We start from the raw sequence: 24,499 nt of genomic DNA on the forward strand, positions 1-24,499 counted from the left end.
AAGGAGCTCTGCCCATTAATGTTGTTAACTCTGTTAAGCTACAGTCATTAGCAGGGGACAAAATGCCAAAATGAAGGTGGGGGACAGGAAAAGAAGGTGCGAGATCCACCCTAAGAGCTTGCTTTTTTAGCACGGGCTGTGTGTACATGCTCCTGCATCAGTCAGAGAAACAGAACCGAAATGTTCTCTATCTTTCACTATCTTTGCTGGTGCTATTTCCTCATTTCAGTATTTACTTCACATGTACAGCTCTTTACTCCTGTAACACTTTTCTGTCATTTTGCTCATTTGTTGGGGTTTCATCCCCGTGCCTGGCAGTCCCTCCACATCTGAGAGTTTCTCTTAGGTAAATTCCTACAGTCTAATATCTGTCCATTAGCACATTTAAAAGTGGTCCTTCTGCCGTGCTTAACTTTCATTTACAGCTTATGTGCTTTATATGAATGTTCCTTTTCCAGCAGCAATTTTGGAGTAAGTTTAAAGTAAGTTGCAAAATGTTTCTTTTTCATCTAAACAGGGAAATGAATTGAAGAAAGGAAGAGAAGAGCCTGAAGGTTTAGCTCTTTCAAATTTTAAACAGAATTCAAAACACTGTTGGAACACATCTGTCAGAGAAAGCACGAGAGCACCTGCATTTTAAAAGTGAATCTCTTCCCTAACTCCTTCCTTGATAATAGCTTGCATGAACTGCACCTTTAAACCACATCAATACCAGACACTTTCCGTCCATCCAGTTATTTCCCTTGGCACTGAAGTGCGACTACCTCTAGACTGAAGCTTCTTAGCAGTGTGCAGCCCACTGTACAGCACCACGGCTCACAACAAGTGATCCAAACTATTCAGCTGAAATTACAAACCAAGGGGAATTTTAAACAGGTAGCTCAAACTGGAGCTCTGCCTGGATCCTGCATGGGGCAATACTAACTCTTGATTTAAAGTCCAAATGGTATAAAATAAAACCTATAAGAATGAAGTTTGGAGAGGAAAAAGTAAGAATTCAATGAAAAGTATAAACTTTCCCATGGTTCTGTTTGTATTTACATGGCAGGACCTCACCATCACACCACCTGAGCACGCAGTACATGGCCTGCCTCTATCTGCAGGGAAGGGGGCACCATGGTTCAGCTGCTTCCTACCACTCTTCTTGGCCTGTGGTTAGTTTTCAGTGATCAAGTTAGTGCTTCAACACACGTACACCTAAGGGTGGTGGCTTGGACATTAGTTGAGCACCAGTAAGGGTGTCACCAGCAAGAAGCACCACAAACTTCTTAGCACGGGGACTCACAGGAAATTTCAGTTCATTACTTTAATGGTGATGTGTTTTCATACCATCTTTGCCACACAGCTTTGAAGGCTTGTTTGTAAAGGCAGGATACTTACTGAGGCCATACAGATGGAAACAGAGCATTAATTCAGGTTTCAAGAACACAGAGGAAGGAGAGTTCACACACTTTAGAAAAAAAACACAACGTTTTGCAAGTTAAATTAGTGCTTGGGAGAGATGAGATCAGCCAGTGCTCTGACACCCTCTTGCACAGGCAACAGGGAGCTGCAGCAGGGACATGACAGCAGTGTCCCTCTAAGGGGAAGCTGATGAAATTACCCATCTAAGACACTCCACAGATTGGGGCATATTGATTACTGAGGCAAATTTAATAGAAAAGAATGTAATGATATAAAGGAAAGCTCTGTCAGGAAGGTTTGGCTGAGGGAGGTTTGACTGGTTATTTGTGGAGCTCAGCGACAAGTCTGAAAATTCCTGTTGTCCTGATGGGAAGCACAAGAAGCCACATTAGGGAAAAAAGAAAATGGTTTTCTGGGATACAGGGATAGGAGAGAGGTGGCTGGGGTAGGGCTACAGGTTATCGAATATTAATCCTCCACAAAGCACAATGTTAATGAGCATGCAAGTAAGGTGGAAAGTATCCTTACTTAGATTTAAAAATCCTAAACCAATAATGTAGCTTAGTGATAAGGTACAAATATTGGGAACATTGAGCGCTTCAGTTCACTTCACCAGTCACTCAGAGCCCCTGACAAAGTGGCAAAATAAAAGCAGTTTAAAGTGGGGAAGTGGAAGGAGAAGGGATATAAAAATGGGCCAGGGTGATTTTGGGAACCCCATTCCACAGCATCACAGCTGCCACTTAGTTTCCTGCAAGGGTGTGAGACCTGACTCAGCACCACAGAGCATGATTTCTTACAGACATAATCTTAACATTTGCAGCAGCTTAACGATTTACTTTCAAGAACTTGCAGATCAGGAAGACATTAACAGAACAATGAAAAACTTGGCATCTGAATAACTCTATAATGTATTTCCAAAACCAAACATATTTTCCACTCTTGCACAAAACTCAATATAGTATAATATATTACACATTTCTATGCAGAAAGTCTTACATAGCCTGACTCCAATTCAACAGAGCTGTAAATCTGGGGGTTGGATATCTGAAATGCAATTCTGATTAAGTTAAGAAGTGGGAATACCACAGCTGGGCTGGAGTCAGGTGAGTCTGAGAAAAGAGGAAGAGTCCACAGGCCCCTCTAAAAAGCCCTCAATACAAACTGAACCTACAACATTGCCTTTACGGTGTTCAGCCCACAAGCCCAGAGAACAACAAACTTGTTTAGGGTGGGAGGTGTTAAAGCAGGATGCCCATGCTCTGGCTCAGTTTAGTGTTTTATAAGATTGTAACCACCATATTCCTGCTACAACAGAAGCAAAGTGAGCTCCCTCAGCAGTACATTAGGGTGCAAACTGGCAACAAACAAGAAAATGTTTCTTTTAGATCCAAAAATCAGTGCAAAAAGCCTATGTGAGCTATGTGAGAGCTGAGTCACTAATACCTCAGTCTTAAATCAGATAATCCCAGACTGATTCACCTCTGGTCCTGGAGGGCACCAATCTTTGGAAGACCTACCAGTCAGCAAATGCTCATCCTATCTGCAATGCTTCAGGAGAAACCAGATCTTCGTTTCATGGCACATAAAGGCTGTGAAATCCATGAAGCTCAGAAATCTCAAGGACTACAAAATAAATCTACTCCTCTGCACTGCTAACACAGGAAATTCCAGTGCGAGGGAATGCAGCCTCTGTCCAACATACTGCAACCAGTAGAAGAATGTGGCTCCAGAGGAAAAAACTTTTAACTGGTTCCTAGTGGGCTTGCCCATAAGTCAACATTGCATTACAGTAACAAGCCTATTGATTTATGCAGTCATAGATGTATTTCTGCTGGCCCTTCCTGCAGCAGAGCCACATTGGACAGCCTATGAGGCACCCCATGCGGGCAGCCCAAACTTCACCTCTGAGAACAGGCATATGCAAAACATGAAAAGGGTGATTTTCTTTTCCTGGGGAGCTTGTGGGAGGCAGGCTACACTGTAAAAAGCAGGAGATACTGTAAAAGCCTCTCCCTTTGAGAGAAAAAGCTACCTTCAGGCTACTTGCCTCTCCCCCTCCTTGTGAAATCAGTAAAAACCATCAACACCAAACATATTAATTTAACTAAGCAACAAATATAAACCGAAGTATAACACAGAATCATAGAATCATAAAATAGTTTGGGTTGGATGGACCTTCAAATCTCATCTAGTCCAACCCCCTGCAACAAGCATGGACATCTTCAACTAGATCAGGTTGCCCAGAACCACATCCAGCCTGGCCTGGAATGTCTCCAGGGATGGTGCATCCACCACCTCTCTGGGCAACCTCTGCCTGGATTTTTACTGTCCTCATTGTAAAGAATGTTTTCCTCACATCCAGCCTGAATCTTTGAAGTGGTCCTATTTGCACTTCAACACAAAAAGCCCTGCTGTGATTCCACTTAAGGAAGGGGAACACCTTTCTTTCCTGAGCAATCAGGTTTTGGAAGCAGGCATCTGAAGTCCTGATTTCTGAGGCAGGATTCTAAGAACTCCTGCCAAGCCCCATCTAATTTCCTGGCAGAGAAGTGCCAAATATGATAGATACAATCGGAGAGGAAGTGAAACTCTCAGCTTTTGGCGACTACCAGCAAATGCTGTGGTGCCCATGGCCCTCAAAAACGCCCTTTTAGCTTAAAAAGCCCTGATCGCTCTATGGTGCTGAGGGCCCCTTTCCCCATTCCCTTTGGGAAGGAAGGGCCTGCCTCACCTCCATTCCACCCCTCCTCTCCCCTACCCTCATGGAAAATGCTTTTCAGTGTCTCCTGATGATATTGTCCGTACCTGTCTACTAGAAACATGACTACTGAGACTTGAGACTCAATCCATGCAGACCATACGCTGCCTTAGGAGACAACTGTTCTGGAAATATTGGGAAACAAGAAGGGAAAATATGAGAACTGGATCTTGAATCTGGCATAGCTCAAATCATGGCATCTTGTAGATGCCACTATCATCTTTTCTCTGATAAGCAGGTGGCAATAGAAAGCAAAAGATGCAAACCACGGGCCTGAGAGCCCCTCTGAAGGTGTCTGAGCCTGGGGGCATTGCAAGGGTTTGCAGTGGTAGAGCATGAGGTGGGGTGCAGGTCGCAGCATTCACCCCTTCCTTCCTTCCTACCTGCCTCTGTGGCACAGGGCAGGGACAGCATGGACACACCTTGTGCTTTGAATTTCCAGCCCAGGACTGTCCGTTATAGTAAGGTTTTTTTTTAGGTTTAACAACATTATAAATGTTAGCCAGTAATCACAAAAGTAAAATCCACTCCTGCTTACAGAAGGGCTCTCTCCATCACCCATCCTGAGAATGACTGTTACTGACACATGGCAACTGGGTTGTTCCAGCTAGATGAAAGGCACCAAACCTGAACCAAATGTTTTGTCAGCCCTCATGGGGAACCTTGTAAAGCCATCTCCCATCCTGTAACCGTTCTGTGGTTAAATAGTAGCTTCAGTTCTCTGATGTTGCAATCCAGCACCTTTCACAGGCATTAAATTCCCTCTAAATTAATTTGAAAGAAAAAAAACAATGCATTCTGCTTAGAGTTATTTCTACTGCCCAGTTACTTCATATGAATCTGATAACTAGTTTCCTGCTACAGAGATTACATCTTGAATACATAATGCCAATTTGGAAATTTTTTAGACAAAACAAAAATAGATCTCAAATCTAACACACACAGTTGAGCTAAGTGTAGAACATTAATGCAAGGCATGACTGGGAAAACAGCAAGTAAATTGGAGGAGGGGAACAAATTCAATGGATATCTCTCAGGGTGAGTACATTTTGTAACTGGTCATTCAGGCATTTCTGGTTCTGAAAGTACATTTTTCTTAGCATAAAGATCTCAGAGTTCAACAATTCAGAAGAAAAAAGCTTAGAATGAAGGATAGAGTGCAGCCAAAGGATAGTCTTTAACAACCATTTCAAAATGAAATCTAAATATGCTTACATGTTAGATAAATGTTGGCTTCCAGGGAAGCTTTACAACACTTTAATTCCATCCTGGACTGGGATATATGGAAATGTTTTGAATTTCCATGTGTCCAGAGCTCTCTGCTAACCTAACATGCTGATATTTCATATAATAGAAGCTATTTTTTTCCCTAAAGTAACTCACCAGGCTCTTTTTGGTGACTTTTCTTTCTTTTTTTTCCCTTTTGAGCTGCAGTACAATTTCATTAATAGGACTACACAATAATTACTCTTCTCGTAGTCTCATCAGCTACTTATAACTCAACTGCCCTATTTTTTGCCACATGGGTTCCAGGATCTGCAATTTTAAAGAAAATGTCAGAGGTTTTTTTCCCCTCTCATTACTTAAAGCTCAGCAAAGTTAGTGGGTTGCATATAGGTCAAGCTTCTTCTCACTGGCCTCTCTCACTCTCCCCCATCCCCAGCACATTTCTTTGTAAGGTTTTCTTGCCTGCATAGACAAACCTGCATTGGCTAATCCATGGCCCATCACACACACACACTTCACATGCACACACCTGCAGAACAGACAAATTAATGCTAGCCTTAACTTTCCCTAGCTGAAGATAGTGTAATGTGAGCAGGGAGACCCAGCTACTTGTCTGAATGCTCCAATGGCCCAGGGAAAATGTGAGCAATTGTACTGCCTGAACTGATGAGGAAAATGCAACCCTGAAGTCCAAAATATCAGCCCTAGCTGAGATTTGCAGACACCTGAGAAGAGCAGACTTATACCTAGCCCAAGATATGCCAGGCATACCTCCATCTGCATTTTGTCCTTGTTCGTATACAAGTAAAACACATGAAAGAATCCTGTAACTGGCTAAATCTATCAATGATTCCTAATGAGAAATAATATATTAAGAAATGCCTCTTGACACTGTACCTTCAGGCTGGTCCAAGCAGCCTGTTTCCCACTGCTTGCCCTGCTGTTGTGGCAGACTCGCTCATGCTGCGCCCAGCTGGCCACCGTGCCAGCACTCCTGCAGCACCAGGCTGTGCCTCGTCTTCCCCTGATGTCCCAGAGCTCCTCAGAGACCTGCACAAACAGTGGCAGTGGTTCCTCCCCAGGCAGGACTAGTCAGACACTGCTTTCAGCTTAACACATATCCCTCTCGAGAGAAGTATGTATGCAGAGTCCTTAGGCTCATGGGTGCAGCCTGCAGTGACCATGGGCACTGGTGATGACAAGCTATTTACCCACACAGACTTAAGAGTATTAATTTGCAAGCAATGGACAGAAACAGGGCTGTAAGCCAACCAGTAATATTTAATAGAGCTGATGCCACATGTCATATATTTAAGGTCTTCAGCAAAACACATGGCTTAATGCTAAGCCCAAGGGTAAACCAGTGAAGCCAGTGGCACCTCTCATAGTCTTCAAGACAGCTACCTGGAGAGCTGCATAAATAGGCTTTTTGTTATTTTACTGTAACTTTTCCTTTATATCAGCTTTCTTTTCCAGTCTCTGTCTTTGAATTTGAAGGAAATCACATGAAAAAGTAAAAGATAATTGAAGTAGGATTCATAGCAAAGAACGCAGCACTTTGATTTTAACTGCACCTAAAATTAGGGAGGAACCTGAAGACCAAAGAAAATGGCCCACAGTGATAAATAACTTTTGTAACTGTGCATCGCTCTGCACAATGCCTCAAAGCAAGTCCATCACTGAAGGCTGTACTCTGTCACGAAACCCTATACAGTCTGGTCTAGCTTCCTATGGCTAGAGACATTACTGTGGGGATCTGTCTCATGATGATGAGACATTACTGTGGGGATCTGTTACAGACCGCCTGAGCAAGGAGAATCTGCAGATGAAGCACTCTATAGACAGACGCCCACAGGCTCTTGTTCTCATGGGTGACTTCAACCACCCTGACATCTGTTGGAAGGACAGTACGGCCCGGCACAAGCAATCCAGGAGGTTCCTCGATTGTGTGGAAGACAACTTCCTCCTGCAAGTAATAGAGGAGCCGACAAGGAGAGGTGCCATGCTTGACCTCGTGCTCACCAACAGGGAAGGGCTTGTTGGAAATGTGACACTCCAGGGCAGCCTTGTATGCAGAGATCATGAAATGCTCGAATTTGAGATCCTCAGGACAGTGAGAAGAGCGTGCAGCAAGCTCACTGCCCTGGACTTCAAAAGAGCAGGCTTTGGCCTCTTCAGGAACCTGCTTAGGAAGGTTCCATGGGATATAGCCCTAGAGGGCAGAGGGGCCCAAGACTGTTGGTTGATATTCAAGGATCACCTGCTACAAGCTCAGGAGTGTTGCATCCCAACCAGAAGGAAGTGCAGCAGGAGGGCCAGGAGAACTCCTTGGATGGATAAGGAGCTCCTGAGGAAAATTCAATTGAAAAAAGAGGCTTATAATAAGTGGAAGCAAGGACAGGTGGCATGGGAAGAGTACAGGGATGTTGTCTGGGAAGCTAGGGACCAGGTTAGGAAAGCTAAGGCCCAGTCAGAATTAAACTTAGCTAGAGGTATTAAAGATAACAGGAAGGGATTCTACAAGTACATAGCAAATAAAAAACAGACTAGGGAGAATGTAGGTCCCCTCAGGAAGCTCTCAGGAGAACTGGCTACACAGGACTTGGAGAAGGCTGAGGTTCTGAACGACTTCTTTGCCTCGGTCTTCACTGGCAAAGGCTCTGACCTCACCACCCAAACCCTGGGAGGCAGACGCAGGGACTGTGAGAATGAAGACCTTGGGCCCACTGTAGGAGAGGAACTGGTTCGAGACCATCTTAAAAACCTAAACGTGCACAAGTCCGTGGGTCCTGATGAGATCCATCCACGGGTCCTGAAGGAGCTGGGAAATGAAGTTGCGAAGCCTTCCAGTATCTGAAGGGGGCCTATAGGGATGCTGGGGAGGTACTCTTCATTAGGGACTGTAGGGAAAGGACAAGGGGTAACAGGTTAAAACTTAAGCAGGGGAAGTTTAGATTGGATATGAGGAAATTCTTTCCTGTTAGGGTGGTGAGGCACTGGAATAGGTTGCCCAGGGAGGTTGTGAATGCTCCATCCCTGGCAGTTTTCAAGACCAGGTTGGACGAAGCCTTGGGTGAGATGGTTTAGTGTGAGGTGTCCCTGCCCATGGCAGGGGGGTTGGAACTAGATGATCTTAAGGTCCTTTCCAACCCTAACTATTCTATGATTCTATGAAAACAGAAGAGGTAAGGAACAGCAAGCAAACCTGCTCAGCAAACAGATATGAATCTGAAGAGACACCCTCTCCCACAAAAGCGGACTACATATAAGAGCTAAAATAGGTGACCTGACTACTTCAAGAAGATGAAACCCTCTTTGGCTTCTGAACACTGAAAGGTGATTGCACACTGTAACTGCTCATCAAGCAGGAGCACACACAAACTCTTTAAAACTCTTTAATATGGCTGCCCAAGCAGTAGCCCAGGAAGAGCAGCTTGCAGTTTGGCAGCTGGATTTGGAGATAATCATGTGGATATGGGCACTGACCTCTCTGCTAGAACAGATAATGGAACAGAAAAAGAGGAAGATGCCAAGAAGATACTTGATTTCTTTGGGTAATTGTGACTTGCAGTTCGTTATCATGCTCATGTGGAACATCAATGGGGTTTGGGGTTTTTCTGTGACTTTTTAGGGAAAATTGATAACATCACCAGTCAGCTATCTCCTGCTGCCACTGTCTTGGTTCCTAACACAACTACTAATTCAGACCTGATGTGCTCCTTATGATCACTTTGGGTCAAGGTCTGGGGTAACAGAAAATGATTGCAAAACAAGGCAGCTGTCCTAAAAGAAGGCTGTCCCAGGCACCAACCTTCTGTCCAACTGAAAATCTGCGCTACAGATCTGGTGTCACTCTTTTTATCTCTCTGCTGCTGAGGACCGTGACCAGGTGGCTGTTCCCTGGATGCAGGAACCTGCTCACATCAGCTTTTGCTTTCTCTACAGCATCAGGGAGAGGTTTCCCCACCTTTGAAAGACTGAAGTGGATACCTCATTAGGCCTTGATTATCCTCCAGCAATTGCTTAGATTTCTGCCCTATTACCAATCTTCCTTTTTTAGCAGAGGTCGTGCAATGGGCAGTGGCTGTCTTGTCTTCGTTATAATACATCATTTGAAACTTTTCAATTAAGCTTCAGATCAGGCCACAGTACTGAGACTGTTTTAACGAGGATGAGTAATGACCTTGTGATGCACGTGATTTCTGGCACACTATCAGTTTTAATTCTTCTTGATCTTACTGTAACCCTTTGATACTTTGGATCAAGGGTTCTCTTGAAACGCTTTAAGCACATCGTAGGACTTTCAGGGGCTGTTCTGACATGGTTTCTATCCTACTTGTCTCAACATAGCCAGACTGTCACCTGTAAGTTTTCCATATAAATTCAAATTGCCAAAGATTAAAAGGGAGCTGAAAATCTGGCCTGTGCACGGAACTGGGGAAATGTGGTGTGGGTCCCCAGAGTAAGTGAACCTAAGGAGGATTCTTCTACAAGAGCAAGGTAACCCCTTTCATGTGCCATGCCCAAATACAGCAATGCTATGATTAGAACAGAAAGCTACATTATGCTGGAGTAGTGGATTTAATAAGGACTATTGAGAGAGAGAGTTCTAGAAATTCAGACTTCCCAGCTAATAGCTGTCTTCACATTACATATAGGTCAAACTGAAACTCTGAGGTTTAAAATGCAATGTAGACCCTCATCCAGTTAAGCCAGTGATAAAAATCACATTGGCATCAGCAAGATAAAGATCTCACCTTTAAATTAAGGGATATTTGGACCAAACCCAAGCCTTGTAGCTGCAACCAGTTTCTAAACAAGCTGTGTGTGGATGAATCAGATCAAGCAGATCATCCATGGTATTTTCAAGGTGCTTTCCTAGGTTTTGGAGCCCCATGAACCTGGATTTCCTTCTCTGGTGAGAAGGAACAGAATCTAACCATAAAATTCATTTCAGTAAGAGTTTCCCAGAAGCCCCTAAACTTCTCCAAGGTTTGTGGGGTCCCAATGGCAGACACAAGATTTCTATGAGCATGAGACAAGGAAACAGATACAGATTTGGTCATAAAAACTCATATAATGCTTCCACAGCTTTAGGTATAAATGTTTCACAATGTCTGGATGCACAAATCCTCAAAACACAGAGTCCTTTTCAATATGAGCAATCAGTTCCTATTAACAGCATGAGACCAAGCACCAGATGCACTGAGGGGCCAGACTCAGCATCCACAAGGGAGAAGCAGCTACAAGCCCCCATCCCAAACCTCGGGCAGCATCAGAAACTTAGCTTTTCAGCAGACAGGCAGTGGGAATGAGACTGCAGCCTATGCCTTATAGGCAGGTATGCGGGAGCCCATGGCCCTGGTCTGTCCTATCAAGGTATTATACCTGCTGAGCTTGCCAGAGAGGTGTGAATTTTTAGGTAGCTTTTCTCATATGGAATCATCCTTCCAGGCATCCCAAAAGCTCCTGTTCTGGCTCACAGGGTACATATGGGCTGTTACCCCTGAGCAGGCTGATTTATGTCAGGCTGCTGACATAGACTCAGAGGCTGCCTACTAACAGAGCAAAACAACGAGATGCTCAACAGTTCCCCTCCTACTATAGTACCTTTTTTTGTTGTTCTTGAAGCTCTTCTTACATTCAACATGTTTATCTGCAAAGGTAGCAGAGAAATCCATGTGTTTTATTGCAGTTGGATGGCACTATCAAGGTACTGCAAAAAGCTCTCAAACATGCTATCAATCACTTGATTTATGCAGGAGGTGAGCTTTATTAGTATGGCTTTAGTCACCAACTGAAATGGATTGCCTTGCATTACGCACTTTACAGGAGACCCTTTTCACTGCACTTGCCTGGTGGCTTCTGCAGCCCTGGTAGCAGTGGAAAGGACTCATTTCCCAAACCAAGCTTATTGGACAGAATATACTTTTTTTCTCTTTCCTGGGATGTAATCAGTGAAAACACTCTCATCTGACACTTTCTTGGCTGCAAGAAGAGCAGATCAGCAGTTCCACTAGTGTCCTACAATAGTGGGCACAGAAAAGAGATAAGGGAACTCAATGGATATTTCACTCTAGACAAAATTATCATCACTATGTCAGGATTGACTTCTTTGATAACCCAACACTGTCATCACACCTATTAGCATGAAAAAAGGCAGGGGTCATTTAGCACAACCCTATTTACTGTGCACTGGAAACACACCTTCTAGCTCCTGCAAGTCTTAACAAAGCTGCAAACAGCATATCACAGCAGTGTGCTGTATCCCCATCTCAGGTCCTCTAGGCAGCAATTATAAAAACTGGTTGTGTTGTCACCACATTTCAAAGCCAGAGTATGGCCATGCTGATGTGTGGCTCTAAGCCCAGCAGGGCTTGATCTATTAAACACATAAAGGGGTCTGTGTGTCAAAGGACTCTGGACTAATCATGGGACAGAAACCACAAACTCCCGAATTCAAAACCCAGGTTACTTTGGCTATTTAACCAACACTTCAGAGCACATCCATACATTTCAAATTTCACACTCTAACAGGAATACATAGCAATGCTCCTTTCAGAGGTGTTGCATTGATTAATAAGCTTGTCACCGAGGATGGAAATTGCTACATAAGTGTTAAGCGCTGTTAACTAATAGAAGACAATTCCATACATTCTGGTGGAATCCAGAGAACTCCAGCAAAATTTATTAGTTTCATTTGCATATATACTTTGTCTGACAACGGTGATCAAGCTGGTGAAAGTTATTTCAAATGTTTGTTATGCTCCATGACTGCAGAAAAGAATTAGACTGAAAATTCTGGCTCACAGGATTGTGCCTGCTGAAAAACCTTTAATTTCTGAAACATACAGGGAGCACAGACAAATATTCCTCTCATCAAATTTGCTCATGCCTCAATGATATTTAGCTTAATAACTATGCAAAGAAGGAACAGTATTGACGAAGTTAAAGTACAGAACAACATTCTGCAAGAAAACTGCTAATGCTTTCCGCTTCAGCCACATGTCCTCATTAAGGGCTCAGGCTTCTTGGCAAACTAGAGAACATCTGTTTTAAGCATTTATAGCTCAGTTTTGCTGTGATTCACCTTTGATGCCACATCACCAACATGAACCACTATGGACCACCTGAGGCTTCCCTGACACAGGACTACAAGCACTGATTTTGAATTCTCAAAGGTCAAACTATGGTTTTCCTCAAATAAAACTGTATGATCAGTCTCTGTATTTCTAGATTGTATCATCCTTCCTTTGAAGACTTCCTGTGGCAGAAAGAAACTCGGTCCTTAAACACTCATTTATATGTCTTTGAAACCATGATTTCTCTTGATCTGCTTAGTCAATAAAAAAAGGAGCAGTTGAGCAAGACTGGAGGCTTCTCCCTCCAGGACTTCCAGAGAAGAGGCCTGCTGAGTTTGTGAGCTAGCAGATGAGAGGCTGCAAGAGTCTCAAAAACACAGGACACTTCTCTGACACTGGCCTACTCTGTGATGAAGCAAATAATTTATCCCAGATCCTACTGGGTCAAAGCTGTCTCTTAATTTCTGCTGGCACTGCATCCCCCAGCACAATGAGATCTGGATGGCTTTAACCTTGTCCCTTTTGTTCTAACCAACCATTTGGAGATGAACAGAGATTTATATTTCTTTCCATTACATTGCTATGGAAAGAAAAAAGTGGGAAAAAAGCCCCTGACCAAATGGCATAATTTTCTGAGGTATTTGTACACACCCATTTTGTCAAGGGATGTGCTATGCATCTGCCATGAACTGCTGAAAATGTAAGGTGGCTGTGAAACATGATGTTCTTGTGTTTACAAAGAATCATCAGCCCTTTGCCTTTAACAGAAGATCTGTAGCCTAAACAGGCAGCTTTAAGAGCTCTCCCGACTCAGTTGCAATCAAGATACCATCTACTTAAATAAGCATTTGTACTCCCAGTGATTTTAGGAGATGAATTACTGATCTTATTACCATAGTAAATACCCTTGAGGCAATGCACAGGCCAACAGAATATTGCTTTCTGCTGGTACAGTACCCATTTCCAGGAGAACTCTAAGAGTATTTCTAGCCGTATGGTAATAATAAAAGATTTGTTTAGCCTATATTTGCCAGAAAGTCCCATTTGCAGAAGTGGCTTGTAAATCTTTGATGCTGTTCATGGCAAACAGCTTGTCAGTTATGAAAATATTCCTACCAGCTCCTGTATATCAGCCTTACTGGTGGGGTAAAGAGGCTTGCAGATGGCATAGCTCAGTACCAAGCAGACTAAGCTTTCAGCTGATGTGATGACTGGCAGAGTAACATAACCTGGATAAGCAAAAGTAGTTATTGCCTGCCAGCAGAGGTGCAGCCTGCTGTGCCTGTTGAGGCTGTCCATTGAGGATAGTCCCCTTTCCCTGCATAGCTCTGTGTTCAAACAGGCAGCAGGAGCTGGAGAGGGGCAGGGAGTGGCAGCATGTGGGAGGCCTCTAGCTCAAGCACACTTCATTTATTTATCACTGAACCATCATCTGGTCAACAGGAAAAGTTGATAAAACTGTTGCCTCCAGGGCTCCATTCTCCTTGGGAATAAGGAAAAGGTGAAGCTGGTTAAGGTCAGTGCACAGGAGGCCCTACCGAGAAGGCGGGAGCAGGTTGGCCATGAATTACTGAGCATCATCTGGTATCACAGATAAGCAGAATGGGTAAAGAGAATAGGCAGGCTCTAAAATAAGGGATGGATTTAATTAACAATTGCACAGAGGGAGCAGACTGTAGCATTTTGGCACGAGGACATCATGCATCTGACAGTTACTTAAAGAGACAGGGAGCACCCTATTATAAAAAAATGTATTACTCCTCCATGTATTTTAAAAATTACATGAGAAACAATCACATATTGTATTACCCGTTCTCTCCAGAGCTGCCTGGTTACACCGACACTGAGCAGCACAGCCTTCACTTCAGAGATTCTGCACCGGGGCCTATTTAAAAACATTGGTCCAAACTTGGTTGCAAAAGTACAACTCTGCTGAACTCAGGGGGCTGTGCAGATGTTAACTAAAGGCAGATGTTGATCCATATTAACTAAACTATTAAGTACATCAATCTTACCCAACCATCTGACACCTTTTCCAATTTCCCAATATTTTGTTTCCCAAAAGTTTACTTAAATTCAGCCAGCTGACAACTTGCAAGCTTCCGGGTAACCCTTTTTTGTGATTTCTGGATTGGGTTTGGGTTTTTCTCTCTCTCTCTCAAGGTTAATATTTAAATGTTAAGTGAATCTTCTAATTATTTTGAAAGTTAAAGATTATCATTATGGCACAGTTCTAGCTGTTCCTCTCTTCAGTCAGTAAAAAACATCAACAAAACACTCAAGGAAAGAAGCTGAAACAAACCTAAATTCAATTCTTTGTTTTCACATATTTTAGCAAAACAATGAATTTACCAGCTCCTTACCTCATGGGTCTGCATTCAAAGAAGAGCAGACAAGTGACTTATGGTCCCAGCCTCAGTCCCAGCAGATGTTTAACCACATCCCACAAATCAGTGCAGCTCCAGTGGATGGACTCTCCTCCCAGGGAGCCAACCATGGGACACACCATTGCTATGGAAAATAGAAAAGTACATCCCTAAACACACCTGCCCAAGTCTGGTTTTCCTTCACCTGAATAAAGCACTGCCCAGTCATTGGAAACAATCAATGAGGGGGGAAATTATTTACTAATCAATCTATAGGAAAAAGGCTTCACAGAGTTCAAAGCTTCCCCACCAATAATGCATCTGATTTTCTATGTTATTATGCCAGCTTTGAGACCACTCAATATGACCTACTCTGGGCCTTTTCATTGGTGACAAGCAAGACCCATCACTGTATCTCTGTCCTTTTCTAAGCACTTCTGTTTCCTAGAGCCCATCCTGTAGAATTAGATGGCTTTTTCTGAATCATAGTTAAAAATCAGTGCTGGAAATTGTACTCTTAAAAAAAATGGCCACAGCAAAGTTGTGATCTGAATGCATAAGAATTTTTTGAATGAATAGAGCCCTTAATATTTGTTTTTTCCTAATGAAGTAAGGCATGAATGTAAAAGGATTACTATTCCTGTAATGTTCAATTCACACACACAAAGTGTAATTCATGGAACCTGGCTTTAATTTTTTTTCATATAAATAATTAATGCCGCATTTAAAGCATGTTAAAATGTTTTATTTCTTAATCAGCTAATTTGTCTGAGAAACAAAGATGCCTTTATTTTCCTTTTCCTTGACTAGAGTTACTGTAGTAAAAGGTCCCCTCTAGCTTTGGCCTTCACTCTCGAGTTTGCTGCTGCCAATTAGTTTTCTGAAGTCACTGTTTTACAAAATGTTTCTCACTTTTTTCGCAATGTAATTGAATGTCTGTACATCACAGAGTTTCTTGTGTTCAGACACACGGTGTTAAACATTCTTTGGGTTGACTTGGGTCAGCTTTAAAAAATCTCAGACACTGAAACTTGAGAAGCAGTCGTGTGCTCTAGTGTTTGCTCCACATCCTGTTAAGTATTAAGTGGTTATTTAAAATAGAGTTATACTCAGCAACTGACTTAAAGTGCTCGATATAGTTTACAAGACGATTAATTAAATGAGAGCATTGCATGTGATGCACATGTATTTCCATAATCATTCACATTGGCCTATAGTTGCCCTTTAATTTTCATACTAATTAAAGTAACACATTGAACTGCAAATTGTAAATGGCTGCATTTCTCTGTAGATGTTAACACTGATGTAAGCTGAATGCCAAATAAAAAACCCCAAGAATCAAGCAGAGTGTTTCTTGACTCTGATCCATTCAAGTTTCCCTACTCATTCCATTACTGGACCATGTCCATATTTTAATAAGACTGCATTTTTTCTGTGTTTTCAGCCCCATATTTTTCTGAGGTACAATGCGCTTATTTTTTGTATTGTGGTATCTGGTTAGCTGGTTTCCATCTGATACAACAGAGCAGTTATAGAGGATTCGCAGTTACAGATTAGGTTTTTGAAGTGGCGGTGAGACTGTGGTTTGCAATCTGATGGGCAGAAAGAAAGAAAACTGAAATGTGCAGTAGTTTTACCTCTTAATTACATCTGACCCATTATCCTCCTTGATTCTTGTTCAAATCTTGACACGGCTGACTTGGAACCTGCAATGCAAACTGAAGGGCTGTATTTTCAGGTCACATCAAGGAAGGGGGAAGTTACTCCCTAGAACATTTACTAGGACTTGGGAAAGAGAAGCATCAGATAGGAACAATTCTGCTGTGGCTCACACAGCTGCTGGTGTTTCAGCTTGGCATACACTCTGATGGGGACCAGTGCATCCACCTCAAGCAGTCTCTAGCATGTAATGGACATATGGTAATTGCTATTGAATGAAAAGTAACCTTGGACTATAGGCATATGAAAGACACCTTTAAAAAAAAGAAAAAAAGAATCCTTGACAAAAACCCCTGTGTCAGGGCCAACAGCTCAAAAATTAACAACTAATCACTCCTTTCAGTGTGTCCTCCATCTAATTGCTTCCATGATGAGGTGAGGGTTTTTTTTTTTCCTTTCAGAAATGAGCATTATGAAAGATTTCTTTTTAATTTAAAATGAAAAATTCCTCCACTCCCAGGTGACCTATCCAAGAGAAATAATAATAAGCACTCAATTGCTCAGAGAGCATCAGCACTCACACATATTACAAGGCTGAGCGTTCATGCTCCCTTACACCCTCCCACCCCGCTTCCTTCCCACAGCGTGTCCTATCTCCAGATCCTAACTTGGCTTGGCCCAAGATGTTATTTGTTAAAATTAACTTTCAGATCAGGCTGGAGTCAGTGTACTTGGCAATGAGGAGAAGAACCAAGTCTGCAAGGGAGGGAACAGCTTCAGGAGGCAGAGAGGGAAGCTGCAGCCCCAGCAGGGGTATTCAAGGAGGGGAGTGGGCCACAGCAGCAAAGCCAGTTTGTCACAGCTGCCTTCAGCACCATGCTGTCCAAGTCCCTTCTTGTGGACTAGGGAAAGGCTTTCCCCTTTATCTGCTCCCAGACCCTGAGCTGCAGCCAGGCAGGGCTGCATCCCGGATTCTGCCTTGGTGGGGGCACCCCAATGTGACCATTTCTGTGATATACTTTATTCTAGCAAAAGTCTTCTGAAGTTCAGTCATGGCAATGCTGAACAGCCATGCATTGCAAAATGGATGGAGTCATGCTGAGGGAAGACTGATAGACTATGGTAATAATGCAAGACCTTTTTTTTTCCCCTCATAAACCAAATTTCCCATACATTTCTGGAAGATTAATTTAGATTTAGAGATGGTTTGCGTGAGGTACTGAAAAAAAGACTCTAAATGCAAGGCTGGTTTCTACCTGACCTTAACTGCTACATTAGCTACCATTGCTCCAGTACATTTATACATGGAAATGTACATGCACTTCAGCTTAATTACCTAAGGACTGTACAAAAGAAAGCCTTTTAAATGTTTTAATGGCAAATTTAGTCTTTCCAAGAGCTATACAACACTGTATCATCCATTGACTAATTAACAATGTATTTGACAAAAAAAATAAAAATACTAACTCAGCTACATGGACACAGTCCTGTTTGCCTTAAGTAGGTGATGCATGTAAACAAGTGCACATACAGAATAAAGTAGTAATTTGAATTTGTTGGATTTTGTTATTCCTTTGAGACTGGTTGTTGTAAGTTTAACATTAGATTTATTTTTAAGTTTAGCCTCAAACTCTCTTGTAATAAAGAAGGAGCTATAAGGGGGGGGGGGGGAAGAATCCTAAAGGAAAAAGCTCTTGAAGCTTTCTGACTCCTGTGACACAAAAGGACTTGATGGCTGATATGTTTCTGAGTGGGAGGTCCAGCAGACTCTTCAGCTGGGACTCAGATCTCCTCTCTCTTTCTCCCCTAACTTTCCTTTGCACTCACCTACTAAAGACAGCACGGACTCTCTCCTCTGTTGTAGCCTGCAGAGATTGCCTTAGCTAGGATATGGCTGGTGAGGTGCACTTGGGTAATTTCAGTTGCTGGGCAGTTTGCTTTGCAGGGTGCCGGGCTGGCACTGGAGCCCAAGTGGGACCACAGAGTAACCTGGAATAAAAGTAGGGCTGAGAAGGGCTGCTTCAGCTCAGCAGGGTGCTGAGCATCTGGGAAGAGCACTTACACAAAAGCCAAGGGCCTAGGAAGTCGTTCATCTTTCCAAAATCAAACCCTTTTTATACAGACTCATGACAGCTGGTTATGATGAGCAAATTAAAACTTATTTCAAAGTTACTCTTGGGCACAATTGTCAGGCTTTCATTCAGGAAACTCTCTAAACAAGCTCTTAACTTTAAGCAGGTGCCTAAATCCCACTGAACACAGTAGGATTTATACACCTGTTTTAGTGCTTTCCTGGGCAGGGATGGCCCTCAGCAAGTGGTATGCCACATTCCAGGAGTCCCAAAGTCCAGATGGCTTTTTCTCATCCACGTTTAGCTCCCAGCCAGCACTGGGATCACACCACCACTAACCAGATTCTTGGTTTAGTGCACATCCTGCTGTACTGCAAGCCTGCTGCAGCACACAAATCTGAGAGCCACCTAAGAAGGTTCACAGTCACAAACTGCCACTGTGAATAGCAATGCTATTCTTTCAGGCCACAAACAGCAAATTAGAGCCATTCTTTGAAGTTGCAACTGGGGCTTTTTTTATTTTGATTCTTCTGAAGGCTGTCATTGCTTCCCTGCCACATCAGAAGCCCCAGCACCCACAAGTCCTTTCCTACCACAGAAGCAGAGTGTGGAAAGGGTGCACATTCATGGTAATCACCTTTTTTTCAAGATACAGGTGAGCCTGGTCAGCAGCAAAATTAGCATACTGAGAACAGCTATTCTCACCCTAGAGTAGCAAACCTCAGAGCTGGTGGGAGGAGAAGGGAAAGAAAAAGGGGAGGTTGGTGATATGAGAAGCATTAACACTGACCTAGGCAAGACACAAAGTTGAAAAGTAGTAAGCATTTTCAATGAAAACCCCTCCATGTTTCATAAGCTTCCAGTCATTCTTGGTACTTAACTGGAAAGCAAAGCCAAAGTTTTCATTTCTCTTCCTCAGCCAGCAAGAGGAGAATGGAAAAGGAAACAAAGGGTCACTACTAACCTTTCTAAGGTTTTTCCTTTTGATACTGTGACTTGCTGTGGTTATTTTTTCATTATTTATTTTCACTAATATAAAAGATCTCCAGAAAAGCATTTGCTTTGGTTAAAACCAGAATTAAACCTGATCTACTACTGAGGGAAAAAAACACAAGTCGCTTTAAGGAAGACATCTGTATCGGTGTGCTTATATATAAAAGACGGCATGTGCGAGTCAAAAATACACTGACAAACCAGCATAGGTCAGAAGATCTGTTGGGGGAAAAATGAAAAACAAAGGATTTTTATCAATCTTTCAGCCCATTCTTTATTGGACCTTGATGAATCAATGGGTCAAAACAAAGGAGGGAAAAAGTGATTCATCTAGGGAACTAGTCTACCCTTCAGTTGACGACTGACATCTCTTAAGCAGGAGCTAAGGTTTAAACCAACACCTGCCTCATGTAACACATAAAGACAGACATTATTTCTTCAGAAAAGAGTATTTGTAGGACTACCTTTTCCTGAAAAAAAAAAAAAATTCTGAAAGAAAATATTGCTAATACTCACAAGGTAAGTCACTGAGCATGCTTGAATGAGGACAACCAGGCAAATTTTCTGGGTTCTGCTTGAAGACCACTCTCACACATATTGTCAATTTTAGAGAACTCAGTGCTCAACCAGCTCTTGAATTGGTTGACTTTGGTGGATTCAGATGATGACACAGATGTGTTGACCATTAGACCTGTGAGTAGTAATCGAACCATTTAACTAGATTAGTCGGAAGTTTGGATTTGACTTTTTTTGCCCCCATGGATTTTGACTAGAAAGCTGATCACTCCCTAAGATCCCACCCTTGTGCATGACTAAAGGGACAAATTCAGTTACAGCAATGAAACCTCAGTAGCATCAGGAAAGGTGAAAGGCTTCATCCCTGTGACAGAGGTTGGCACTTGAGAAACAGTGGTCAACACAACAGATAGAGCCCTGGCAATACTCAGCAACAGAGTCTGGCCCCTAAACTAGCATGTAACCCCCCTGCAAGAGCTGTATTGCAGAGAACATAATGAAAGAAATGGTGAAGACAAGCATCATGCCTTGAAGACGTAAATGATCACTTGTGAAGAAACTCAAACACAAAAACCCCATCCCTATTTTCCACAGCACATATAAAGCATGCTTGCCCTGCTGGAGCCAAGCCAGCACAGAGTGTGGCCACATCCCTCTGTCCCAGCACAGGCCCAGGAGAAGGAAACATGACTCAGAGCCAGAGTTTTCTCCCCTGCTCACTCCTGGCTGCAGGTGAAGTCGACTTCCCCTGTGCCTGGGTCATGGCTGGGGACAAGGAATGCCTCCCCAGTTCTTGTCCCTCTGCAGGGTTTTGTGCAGCTTGGGGGCATCTTGAAGACATTTGTCTGATTCTTACCTTAAATACAGACCATGAATCCAGGAAGCTCCTGTTATGGTCCTACGAAAGGAAAGACAGATTTATTGCTTTGTTGATCTATGCCACCTCAGAAGACAATCTTACATCCTAAAGATGAAATAGTAGATTTTAACTGAAATACAGCAATCAGCAATGAACAAAGTCCAATTCCCAATATTTGCCTATTAAATAACATATAATACCTCAAATTAGCTTACAATCACAAACCTGCTGATTTGGGTACTGTTAGTCATGGTTGGTTCTGTAACATTACTAAAGGAACTCTGTTGCCTGAAGAGCATTTTGATCTGCATCACATTCATCATTTAGCCAAGGAGAGCAGTGGTCCCTCCGCCCACCTGAATAACTGTACAGTTTTCATGACAGGATGCATCCAGGAAATACCAAGTTGCCATACAATATCTGGCCTTATTACAATAATAATTATTTGTCCCTACTGCTTAAACCACTGTTGCATGAGAAAGTTAATTCTTCCAAGGCACTGGGTGGGATGCTCTTCCTGGAAAACATGCTCTCAACAGGAAAGCCAAACACAGTGCTAGAGAGTTATCTTAAGTAGATTTAAATAATTAAATCCAAAATTCTCCAACCACTTGCTGTTTCAAATTTATTTCTTTAATAACCAGCTTGTTTCAGCAACACACTGGATTAAGGCTTCATTTATTCAAAATTTAAGGTCTGTCCCACTCTGAGTGTTATTTTAAGTATTTAGGGGAATTTTTGTGCCTGTGAAAACGAAGAGATTGTTGCATTATAAATTTATTTCCTCTGCTATTGCACAGGCCATGCACTGCAGCTGTGAAAGTGCCATAAGAGCCCCAGCAGTGTCCTTAAGCTCAACCTAGACAGGCAAGCCTTTGTATTCACACAAAGAGATGGCCTTTGCTTAGGTCTTCAGCTACAAGTACTTCCTAACAATGATGCTGACACCGCTCGGTCGCACCGAAGGAAGAAGGGACATTTAATGATGGCAATGGCTGTCCACTGGGGAGGCAGCCCAGGCCTCAACAGCCATTTTCAGGCAGGACTTCCAAGAGGGGCAGAGCCCAGTGTCAGCAGCGCTGCACAGAGCAGCGTCAGCAGCTCCTCCAGCAGGTGCTACCTCGTAAGGAAGGGCTTAGTGGCGCTTGCCATCCACATGAGCAATTTCACAAACAAGCGAGTTTCTCATACGCTCCTCATCACCTCTAGGCATTCATATTCTTTTAAGTACAGAAACATTAATTAGATTTTGACCACAGACCCGGATTTGACTTACCCTGACAGGGTTTCCATTAGTGTAATCTGTAGGGGAATTCACTGTTTTAACATCTGTGTGCCTAAGGCCTATCTCACATTTACTGCTGTAGTCTGAAAAGCCTCCCTTGTACGGCTGTGTGTTTCTTCATGCTCCCAATTTCACAGAAGTCATTTCAGCACCAAACGGTAATTAGCAAAGGGATGGGCCTCGGCTGACATGAATGCAATTTATTGTTTTCCACAAGGCCCTGAACCGAGCAAACAAAGAACACAGTCTTGCTGTCTGGCATTTTATTAACTTGCATTGTGCGACGTACCTTACTGGAGGGAGATCCCTGAGTAAATGCAGCAGCTAGTATGCAGTAACACGCGTGCTTTTGAAGAATATTAATTTCAGTTCAATTAGGCAAGTTTTGTGGGACCTCAGCCTCTAAAATAGGACAGCCACTTTTATAATTATCTCCTGTATTAACTTTATCACCACCCGACTTTTTACATAAATGCAACCTTTCATCTTTAAAATGCCAACACTTCTTCAATTTTGGCAACCGTACAGCATTGCTAATTATTTGCTCATTATGTGTGGTTAACTGATGAATCATTAATAAATGAATGAATGGCTAATATATTTTTATGGTAATTGGAGATATAACTGATTGCAGACTTCCTTTGCTTCTCAAAACTGCCCTGAATGAGCAGTAGCTGCTTAATTGTTTACAGATGATATTTATGCCACTGACAAGCTCTTCCCATCGCTGTGGTTTATCAGAGGTGAGCACTCCCTGTGCCCGCCACTGTGGGCACAGAGGGGTGGGTGATGCTCTCCCTTCCCTGCAGCATCACAGCACACGGGCACACACATGCATTTAGAATGGGTTTCCCACCAGCTCCCCACCATGGTTTGGAGCAGGAGTACTGACACCGTCACATTTATTGTTGGCATTCCCAAGTAAGACCATAGCATGACATGGAAATGATACCTTTCTGCAAGTGTTCTCCTGCAGCCTGGGTGTCTGCAGTGAGCACCACAGACAGGGCAGAGAAGGCAGGCTTCAGTGACATTTTGCTTTAACTCCATACCGTGCATTACAGTAAATGGCTTATCTAACCTCTCGCTGCCAGTGTGCAGTTAATGAATTCAGAGATAATTGCTGGGTTGATTTTCTTCTTTTTTTTTTTAACTTTTTCTTAATAACCTATCTTTCCATAAATCATTCTTAGGGTATACACATCCAAAACACAGCAGTTAAATCTGCTTGACAATTCAAATCAAAAAGGAAAGATAGTGAGATGGCTAAACAAGGCTCCTTTAGCTATGTACACACGTCCTGAAGATCAAGTTAAAAATGCAAAGGAGATTACCAATTCTTAATTATAATTATTTAACCAGGTGGGTAGTTTCTGTAATGAACATTTCTATGAAAACAGAATAACTAATGATGGTCTTAAAGAAGTCTTTGTCTTCCCATGTACTAATGATCACATTTATAAATATGCAGGAAGGCCCCCATGTACATTGCTAATGATAAGTAATTAAGCACCAGGCGTCAAAAGCTATAGAAAAGGGTCAGGGCAACGCAAGAGAAAATTAAAAATGCAATAAAATAAGTTGTGGAGAAAGATTAAATTTCTAGCTTCTGCAGGCCTGCCTATAAAGAAAGCTTTTCCCCCCTTCAGTATAAACCAGGGCTACTGTGGGGTATCAAAACAAAATCTTCTAAGCACTTTCATTAGATTTTACTTGCCTCTGTGCTTGTGTTCATATTAAAAACAAGTGAGCCACCAGCCATTTAAAACAGACGCTATACTCAGTAAAGCTCCACTTTCAATGTTTATGAGAAATCACTGTGGCTGAGATTATGACTATCACCAACCTCCTCAGAAGCATTTCAAAACTCCTGATGAAAGAAAACAGGGCTGTATTAAAATCAAAACCTGATTCTGGTACCATGTTTTCAATCCAGAGGCCTGTGCGTGAAGGGCCTGCGATTCGATCCCCGGTGGGATCCCTGCCAAGGAGACTCAGACCAAAGACACACAGAAGCCACTGAACCCACATCACACAAGTGTTAAAGGTGGTTTCCGAATGAGAAAGAAACATTTTTGTCTCTCTAAATGTAAAGCCATTAAATTCAGGTAATGCCAACACACTTACCTGGGAGCTCGGCGGCCTCTGCGCTTCAGCTGCCTTCCCTCAGGCACCCTAGCTCCACAGATCCTCACCACAGCCAATCCCCCCACACCAAAACCCACTTTTCTGCTGCTGCAGTTCAGGGTTCAACAGCCTGGGTCTGAAGATAATA

The 24,499-nt window shown here is 42.7% G+C and overlaps 1 long non-coding RNA gene across 1 annotated transcript in view; it reads right to left on the bottom strand.

Annotated features, from left to right (window-relative positions):
• Window positions 1–20,241, bottom strand: part of LOC130595739 (uncharacterized) — a 72,129-nt gene extending 51,888 nt beyond the window's left edge. The window contains exons 1-3 of the long non-coding RNA XR_008971378.1: window positions 20,081–20,241; window positions 16,478–16,546; window positions 14,838–14,985 (exon numbers count right to left, since the gene is read on the bottom strand). This is a non-coding gene — a long non-coding RNA (uncharacterized LOC130595739). The remainder of the gene's footprint in view (window positions 1–14,837; window positions 14,986–16,477; window positions 16,547–20,080) is intronic.
• Between the last annotated feature and the right edge of the window lie 4,258 nt (window positions 20,242–24,499).

Source organism: Pezoporus wallicus, unplaced genomic scaffold (assembly GCF_028554395.1).
Source record: "Pezoporus wallicus isolate ANWC-B61680 ecotype Strahan unplaced genomic scaffold, APGP_CSIRO_Pwel_v1 contig_8333, whole genome shotgun sequence".
NCBI classification, from domain to species: Eukaryota; Metazoa; Chordata; class Aves; order Psittaciformes; family Psittacidae; genus Pezoporus; species Pezoporus wallicus.